Source organism: Mercenaria mercenaria, chromosome 5 (genome assembly GCF_021730395.1).
Source record: "Mercenaria mercenaria strain notata chromosome 5, MADL_Memer_1, whole genome shotgun sequence".
NCBI lineage: Eukaryota > Metazoa > Mollusca > Bivalvia > Venerida > Veneridae > Mercenaria > Mercenaria mercenaria.
Window position 1 is genome coordinate 746,411 of NC_069365.1, and position 10,280 is coordinate 756,690.

Sequence of the window (10,280 nt, forward strand, 5' to 3'; positions counted from 1 at the left end):
GGGACATTTGGGCTTCTAAATCTTTTATTCGTGCAGATGTCCTGCCTTTTTTGAAAGATTTCTTCTAGAAAAATTTCTATTAAAAATTTGGGGTTATTTTTGGGTTTCTGTCCCCCCTCCAAAAGTTATTTAACCTCTTTTTTTGGTTACTGCCCGGACGGGGGTTGTTAGACCGATACACCTTTAAATTACATTTACTGTTAAATCCAGCTAAAAAAGGTTTGGGGTTAAATCCCTTGTAACTTACCACTTTTTGGGACAAAATTTATCCTTAAACGGGAAATTCTTGCCTTGTTCATTACCCATTCACTAAAAAGCCACAAGAACGGGTTCAACATAGTTTTATCTGATAAAATACAATGAAACTTTAATTTTGAGACAGATAATCTTTTTTTTAAAAGTTTTTTCAAAAAACAAATCAACAACTGCCTATTATTCTCCTTTCAATACCAAGTCATAACTCCTGTCAAATCAAGCTTTTCGGGAAAAAACAATACCTGGAATTTCATTATTTTTTCAAAAAACTGTTATGAAGAAGAACTTCACATTTTTCTTTATTTTTTTAAACAGGGAAAAAAAAATTTTTAAAAAAAGGACCACCAATGCCCCTGCGATAATGGACAGTTAATTACCAATTGGGTCCCAAAATTTTTTATCGCATAAAATTTTTTTTCCCTACTCATGAAACACCTTTTCGGGTCTTTGTTAAAAAAAAAACAAAAACGAAAAATCTTAATCATTTTTTTTGCCTAATTTAAAATCTGATTGCCCCAATTTTTTGTAGTTTTCGAAACTTTTTTTCCCTTGCCTAAAACAAAATTGAACAATCCCTTTTGACTATTATTTTTCCCCAAATTTAACTTTTCCTTTTAAAGGGAACAAAAATTTAAAAATCCATTTTAAAGGCTTTAACCAAATTTTTTTTCCTTTTGTTGGTCCCCAAAATATTACTTTTTCCCAAAGGGTTCTAATTTATGTCAAAACATTTTTCAATAAGTTTTACAAGTTCGGGCCCTTTGAACAAAACAAATTTTTCACCATCACCCAAAAGTAAAGGGTTTTTAAAAAAGTTTAACTCAAACGTCAAAAAATGATAAAGATATTGTTTCGATACAAGAAGCTTTTTATTAAAAGGATTTTGGGCACATTCCCTTACAGAAAAACTAAACAATTCAGCCATGTTACCCCATTTGGATTTTTTTCATTACAAATTATCCCATAAGACAGGAAACTGCCCAACATTCCAACACTTGAAAATTTCCCATTATTCGGGATTTAAAATTATGGAGAAATTTGAGTCACAACACCAGACCTTAAAAAAGTCCACGACCATAAAGGGATTTCTAAAAGGTCAGTGGGGCAAAAAACATTTATTTTCAAAAATAATTTGTAAAGTTTGTTTTACTTTAAGTTTGTTGCGGGACAGGACAAAAAACCCTTAGCTAATTAAACCCCTCTCTGATTTTCCATTCCAACCAACAAAAAAAATGTTCTTTTCGCGAAGGCGTGATACTCGAAAATTTTCATTTTATTTTTTTTCTTTTGCTAAACCTTTTACCAAATTTTTACTTCCCCAAAAAGAAAAAATTTTATCTTAATGAAAAAATTCAAAAATTTTTTAAAATTTTTGAAGTCATACTCAAGAGGAACCAATTTTCGGGCCCCAAAATTTTTAAGAAAACCTTTAATTTAAAAGGGTAATCCAGTGATTTTTGTGCGGGAGGGTATCGCTACAAAAACAACTCGGGTTTAAATCATCAAAAAATTTACCTTCTATTAAAAAAGAGGTCTTGCATTTTTTTGCTATTCTATTTTGGGGGTTTTTTTAAAAAGTCACATACCCTATTCTTGTCTGGTGCCACAACCTTTCACTTTAAAAAACAAAGGAAAAAAAAAAAAATCAAGATTGCTTAGGGGATCTTTTACTCCAAGAGCAAATTTGATATTCAGCATATAAAGGGCAAGACATCTTATACAATGCCATACCAATTTACCAAAGGCTGTATATTTTATAAATATTGTTTTCTTATGTGTTAAATTGTAAAAATTATATATTTTCTTCCATTCTTTATATCCTTTGTATTATGTTTTAAAATCAAAAAATTTTAAAACCCTTTCTAGGGGGTGTTTGACATTAAAGTCATTTTTCCCTTTAGCAATTTTTGTTTTACTGGCCGATTTAAACATCAGTTTATTTAACCCGAAAGCATTGTGTTCTGTAACAATACGATAAACTTTATACATTTTTTTTAAAAAGATTGTCCTTGTTTTTTTCCATAATTTTTCGGGAAACCCTTTCCCTGATACTTTTTTAGAAAAAATTTGGTAAGAAGAAACCTAAAACTTAGAAGTAGATTTTAATAAAACTTTCCTGTTTTCTTAATAAAAAATTTACCATTTGATATTTAATTTTAAGAATTTTTAAAGGGATTACTAAAATTGTGATTTAAAAAGTTATTTTTAAAAAATTTAATTTTTGGAAATACAAAATTATTTGAACTGTGTGAAACTTTGTGTATTTATTCTAAAATTTTTTTTTTAAATTTTGACCAAAAAGGGTTTTGTTTATTTTTACATAAAAAATTTGGGGTTTTTACGTTCTTTGACATTTTTAAAGGGTATTTGTTTGTTACTTAATTTCATGAATAAAATTTTGTTATTGTCAATAGTTGGTGGCTTGTCTTTATATTACTTTACTTTACTGTAAAAAGAAATTGTTACCCTTTGACGTAGCAATATACAGAATTATCTCAATACCTCGAACACGTGCATTAAAGTTACCATTGTATTGAAATACTACTCATAATTTTATATGTTTGTCTTACGCACATATATAGCGTTCTCTTTATTTTATCTGATTAATAAAATTAGATCTATAGAATACTTTCAATGCCTAAGCATTATTAAAGAAAAAAATTATTACAAATATCCCTGTTAACTTTTTTTTTTTTGTCTAATTTACATAATATTTATACCTTCAATACTTCGACATCTTTTGAACCATTTTTTTTAGGGGTTTCCCCTTTTTTTTTCTTTTTCAAACCCTCTCTTTATTATTTTCTATTTGTCTTAAATATATACATTTTATGTTACTACATTTAATACATCACGTACGTGCATTAATGTAGCTATTCTTCTAAAATGTCTCCCAGTATTTTTATGTTTTTTTCTTTTGTCACAAAATTTTTTAACTTAAGGGAAACAACCTGCATTAAGTAAAATTTTTTTGAAAAAAAAACTTCATTTTTTTATCTTTTTTTCTCTTTTATTTTTTTATCTATTTCCTCTATTACATATAAAAAACTTCAAAGTCTCGACCCGTCATAAAAAATAAACTTTTAAAACCCCTCACTTATTTAATTTTTTCCTCAATTAATACCGTAAAATTTCTTTTAATCCCTAACACGTCATAATTGTAACCATTTTTTTCAAAGTCTTCTCATTTTATCGTTTCTCTTTTTTTATAAAACGAAACGCCGAAACATTGAATTTAATAATTATAATGAACAAACACTATACGTTTTTGACGTTTTTTCCTTTTAAAATCCTTAATTATATAAATAGTATGACCCGAAATTTTTAAAAGTTACAGTTTTTAAACCTTCATTATTTGTAATTGTAAAAATAAATTTTCCACTGCATTTTGCATTGAATGACAAAATTAAAAATAAATTTTCCATTTTTTTTTTTCAGTTTAATTTTTTACACTTTTAATAGAATACCCTCAGCTTCCAAAAAAACCTTTCTTCAAATTTTAACCCTTTTTATCTTACTGTTTCTTTTTTTTACAGGGTATAGCTACAATCCTTAAGGACTGCTTTAAAAAACCCACCTTTGCCCTTAATAATACACATAAACTGTAAAAACCCTCGATCACTCCTTTAAAATTCATTTTTAAATACATACATTTTTTTAATTTTTGTCGTAATCATACATTTTTGATTTTTAATACCTCGACACGTGCATTCAATTCAATTCCAAAAAATAACCCATTTTTTTCCCGTTTGTTTTTATAACATACAAAAAAAAAAAAATTATTTTCAAGCCCACACGCCCGTCATTTAAAATCCAAATTTTTTTTATCTTTTTTTAATCACATTATAAATTTACATTTTCATCATGCACTTTAAAAGTAACATTTTTTTTAAAATACACATCGCGTCATTTTTTGTTTTCTTTTTTACTTATATTTTAAATACCTCACAAAGCTTTAATATACCACCCTTTTTAAAAGACATATTCCAATATTCATCTGTTTGTATTTAAACAATATAAAATCAATACATCGAAACGTCTTTAAAGGGAAACCATTCCTTTAATTCTCCTCATTATTTACTTTTTGCCTTATTACATAATCGTATACATCAATACCCTCAGCACGTGCATTTAGTTACCATCAAAATATACCTTATTTTATTTGATCTGTTTCTCTAAGTTATATATATAGATTAAATTTGATACCTCAAGCATGTGCCTTAAAGAATCCATTCTTTTAAATTGCCTTTCATCTTCTTTTTATATCTAGACTTACAAAGTCTGTTGAGATCAAATAATTTGTAATAATATTAATTTTTTTCTTCAACAGACACAATTTTCTCAAAAATTTTTTCCTCTAGGCTTATCTAAAACAATTTTATAAAATGCGATTCTGGGGTTAAAAACATCAAAGACATTAACCCCCTTCAATACCACCCCAAACGCCCGGGCAACAAATTAACTATTTCAAATTACCTTTGCCAATTTTAATTTTTTCTAGAATTAAAGACTTTCAACCTTTCCCACATTGTAAATTTCCTGCAAAATAGGTTAGGCTTTTATATTTGCTGAATACTGCTGCGAACTTTTTTTCAACACATTTTTCGAAATGGTTTTTTTTTTTTTTTTTCATTAATTGTTTACATTATTGGAAAAAAATACAAAAGTTATTTCAATAAATATAAAATTAAATTTAAAGGTTCATTATCCCTTTTTTAATGTACAAGTCTTTAAATTTTCTATTACCTTTATCACAAAAATAGTATAGCCGTGCATTAAAGTATTTTTGTTTTAAATTTCTATAATTATTCCTGTTTTGTTAATCTCATCAATATATAAATGAATACCCAACCGGGATAATTACCATTCTTTTTGAAAACCCCCTATTTTTTTATCTTTTTGTCATAATTTCATTTAATTATAACACCCCAATACCCAGAACTCTTAACCTGACCATTATTTGAAAACCTCCCCTTATGTTCTTTGGGCTTAAAACGACAAAATACCTCATACATCGCGACTGCTTTAAAAACTTTTTATAAATGCCCACACATTTTTTCTGTTTTTCCTCATATTTAAAAAAATTTTTTCCACCACGGCATTCAGTAACCATTTTTTTTTAAAAAATCTTTTTTACTTCTTTTGCATTATTACATGGGAAAATAAACAATACAACCACGTCATTGAACTTAAAATTACATTTTGGGGGAAAATTCAAACAACCAAAATCTTAAAAGAATAAGTTTTTTTTTCAATTTTTTTTGTTTTTGAAGATTACTCCAAAAATTTGTACCCCTTCTTTTTTAAAAACCTTTTTTTAATTTTTTTTATGCTTTAAAAAAAAATATATTTATACCTTCAATCCTTGTTTTTTTTTTAAAACCTTTTTTAAAACTAACTCAAATTTTTTCTCTTTTTATTAATTCAATATAGTATGCATTCAAATTTTCGAGCACGTCTTTAAAGGGTCTTTTTAGCTCACCTGTCCCCGTAGTGCAAGGTTGCTTTTTGATCGCCCTTTGCTTCGCGTCCTCTTAAACTTTTTTAAAAATATATTGTTTTCAACAGTTTCCGCATTGTATTTAAATTTTTTGAAAGCTTTTCCTGGTTAATAACTTACCCTTTTTAAAACTTTCTGGGGATAGAAATTTCTATCATTAAAAAAAACCCTTTTTGAGCAAGCTCCTGCAAAACGAATAATTTATTTCCGAGGGGATCTCCACAAAAGGGGGAAAATACAAGCAAAATTACAATCGCTCTTTTATCATATATTTTTATTCTAATTATTTTTTCACAAATTTTTAAATTTAAACCAAAAATGACGCTTTTAAAACTAAATTACCTTTTTAATTAACCTTTTATTTAAAGTTTCACCGTTTCTGAAAAAAATAGTTTTCCCTATTTTAAAAAACATCAAGATACCTTACTCCATTTAAAACTTCAGAAATTTTATTCTTTCCATGGATAAACTAAAAAATGAAAACTCTCATAACTGTATAAAAAAATCACAATGATGGGGGCAGTTGTTCCCCCTGGATACCAAAAAACTTTCTTGGTTTTATTCCCAAATTTGATTAAAATATTACTAAAAAACCTTAACACACAAACCGACACAACTCCATTTTTTACTCTTAAAAAAAACTGTTAGAAAAAAATCCATTTTATTACATGCCACTAATCAACATTTTCTCTTGCAAATGTTTCTCAAATTTAAAAAAACCATTTATTTTTTAATAATATATGTGGTAAATAGTATAAACACTAAACAGCTTCAAAAATTAGATCTTTTAAAAATGAAAACGATCTAAAAAAAATTACGTGTTTCTGTACTATATAAGTTGTTAACAAAATTTCACTATATTTCACAACTGGTTTTTTTTTCTTCAATCGTATTAAAAAAAATAAAAAAATTTTTTTTCGGATCTGGGGAAACGAATTCCCACAAAAGGATGACTTTATTACCGTTACCGCTCGGCCAAGAGGAAATTTCTTTCATCGTAAACGTAGTTTGACTTAAATTTTGCATAGTTTTTGTTTGTTTAATTTTAAAGCGCCTTATTACGTACAAGCCTTTCCCATCCAAAAACTAAATTTTGTTTATTATTTTTTTTATAACATCTCCAATTCTTTAGGGCCCAAAAAAGATTTAAAACCATTCTCATATACCCTTGGGGCATACTTCTGTACGTAGTCTTTATTGCGTAAAACAAAATCTAAAGTAGAGAAATGTTTTTGTACAAAACCTAATTTCAATAAATCGAGCTTTATATGGGGTTTTGTAATTTTTTGGAAAATTAAAATAGGACTTTATCATTTTCTTAAGTGCACATTAAAATTTATACATTTATTTACATACTTTTTACAATTTTCCATTTCTGTTATACAGTCATATTTGAACTTTTTCTTAAAATTTTAAAAAAAATCGGTTTACTTAATAAAAGATAAAAACCCCTTTTTAAAACCGGGGGACAACTTGGGGCTAATAATAAAAAAGTTTTATTCAAAAATTTAACTCGAGTTTTATGTTTAAATTATCTTTTTTTATTTATAGAGCTTTCCGATCTGCTTGTCTTCCGACAAACCCTTTTTAAAAACATACCTCAATGCCGTTATTTTAAAGACATTATTCAAATTTAAAAACGGGGGAATTCTATTTTTTGAACCTTCAAAAATATTTTTATTCTTCTATCATTAAAAAACTTAAAATTACCCTTGATATGTCCGCTGGGTTTTGGGAAAAATTTTAAATTTTTACAGTTACAACCGGAACATTAACCTATTCTAAAACCGAGACCATTTATTTTAATTAAAAAAAAACGTTTCTAACAGGGATTTTTTTTGTAACGGGTAAATTTTCGAATTCTTGAAATATTAAAATAGAGTTAAAAAAATGGTCCCCCAAAATTCTAGTAACAATCACTCGATTCCTTTATTATGAAAAAATTTTAAAAGATTCTTTAGATTGGAATCAAACTGAGGGCTAAAAAATTTGTGTAAGCTTAAAAAAAAGCAGATAAATGATTGACCATATAAAATTACACTTTTTACCAATTTTTTATATACCCAATCAAAACCTTTATGCATTCGGGACAGGAGTAATATTGTTTTAATGTTTCGTTTTGATCTTAAAGGGACTCCCACCCGCAATAAAAAACCTTTTTATTTAAATTTCAATAAAGCAAAAAAAATTCAATTTCTCAAGCATTTTCTTTTTTGTTTCTCCCGGAATAATGCAATAACTGGGAAAAACATCCAAACCAAAAAAATTTTTTAATTTTAGTACCACCTTAAATCACAATCCCATTTCTTTCAGCATGATATATTTTATAATTATTTGAAAAATCCAAACACAGATTTCGAAAATTTTTTAAATTTAGCAAAAGACATTTTAAAGAAAAATTTTAGAATAATTAGAAAACTTTAAAAAACCCAATTTTTTAATAATATTAATTAAAACCAAAATAAATTTACTGGAAATTTTGGGGGTTTCACAAAACCATCCAATTTTTAAAAACTAAACAAAAAAAAATAAAAAATAAATTCCCAACACATTTTAAAATTTACAGAAATATGGGGTTTAAAAATTCCACAAATTTTTACACAACACAAAAAATTTTCCAACAAATATATATACCAAATAACCCAGAACACTTTAAACCTATAAAGAAATTTAAAAAATAGACTTTTAAGTAATTTCTTGACAAACCAAATAAACATCCCCACCTGTAATTTCGCTCAAAAAAAGTTGCGGAGTTTCTTTTTTCCCAAAAAACCCGTTTACAAAAGACCATTATCTGCATTTCCGCTTTCATTAAACAAATATATTTTATCATTTTTATAATCCAAAAAAGAATTCAATAAAAAATCTTTAAAACAAATGTAGTTATAAATTTCCTTTCTTAAAAAAATAAAACAATTTTATTTTTCACAAATCGAATATTCCGCAAATAAATTCCCATTGAATTATTTTAATATTCAGAAAATTTATATATTCATTTTTTCCCCTAATTACCAAAAAAAGATTTTTGGGGTAGATTGTTTAAAATTTAAAAATATCGTTGCAATATTTTTTTTCTCCATACTTTGTCTACCCGTTTTTAATACTTCTAATATCGCTCAATGTAACTTTATAGCAAAAATTAGTTCTTAAAATCAAAATAACAACCTAAAAAATCCTATATTCTATTATTATTTCATATTTTTGTCTGTTGAAAAAAAAAAAAAAACAAGAAAAATCCAATAAAGCAACCATATTTTAAATACCGTGCATAGTAATTATTGGACGGCTGGCCGCAAGACCTCGCGATATTGTTTTCGTATAATCATCGCAGACTAAGTACAGCTTTCAATAACCAGTTCGCAAAATAGTCCACTTGAAAATAATCAAAATTTGTTGTGCAACAATAGCCTGATCATCAAAGTCTGCAATTATTAAGGGTTTGCAAACAAATTTCAAAACAGCATACGAATACCCCCACACGCCCAACCCAAAAAACACCAAAACCCTCGAAAAATAAAACTAACCTTTAGGGAAAATTTTTAATTTCATTTCTCACCTATAACTCTAAATCCGTAATTTCTTTCAGTATAATCCATTTAATTTTTAGTGTTAATATATCCAAATACAGATTTCTAATCAAAACACTTCAAACATCTACATGTATATATGAATATTTGTATTCTAAACAAATAACAAATATTTGCTTATTGCAGAGACTCTTAATATTCCGCTAAAATATAAAGGGGGGGGGGGGGGGGGGGGGGGGGTCGCAGTTAGGTGTCTGCGCAAAATGTTTTTTGATTTTCTCTATATTTTATGACAATATACCTACATGTATTAAGTTTCATTCACAAGTGTTACTGTTATCAGTTTTGACTTACTTTTATAGAAATTCACATTTAAAGTGGGTGGGGTAATTTGACATGTAACCAGCCAGGAACTTAATCTCCGCCGCGTTTTTAAAAATGGTTCAAACTTTTTACCTGGAACTTTCGTAATAAAATAAGTATGCAATGGACATTTACACAACATGTTGCGTTTTAAATTGTCTTGAATACTTTTTTCAACACAGAGCCACAAATTGGCCTAATCAAATTTACTGATTTTCAATGGACGAACTTCACCAAAAATCTAAAACATTTTTTATTAGTTGAGATATTTAGGTGTTATTTTCAGCAGATATTGTAAGCTAAATAAACATTAAAATGACAATATATCAGTACACTCTGATTAATATTGGAAGAGTGGTACACTCTCAAACTAGGGAAAAGTGGGTGGGGTAAATAAACATGCGAAGCTAAACATTCGAAGGAACACAACTATAGGAATAATAATTTTGCAGTTCAAGAAATGGCCTCAGATTATCTACTTCTATCTTAATTATGCCCGTATGAGTGGTGGGGGCATATAGATTTGGTCTTGTCCGTGCATCCGTGTGTCTGAGCGTCCGTCCGTCGCCCGAAGTTCTTGACGCACCTAGCTCAAGAAGTATTTGATATAAATTGATGAAAAATTGCATGAGTTT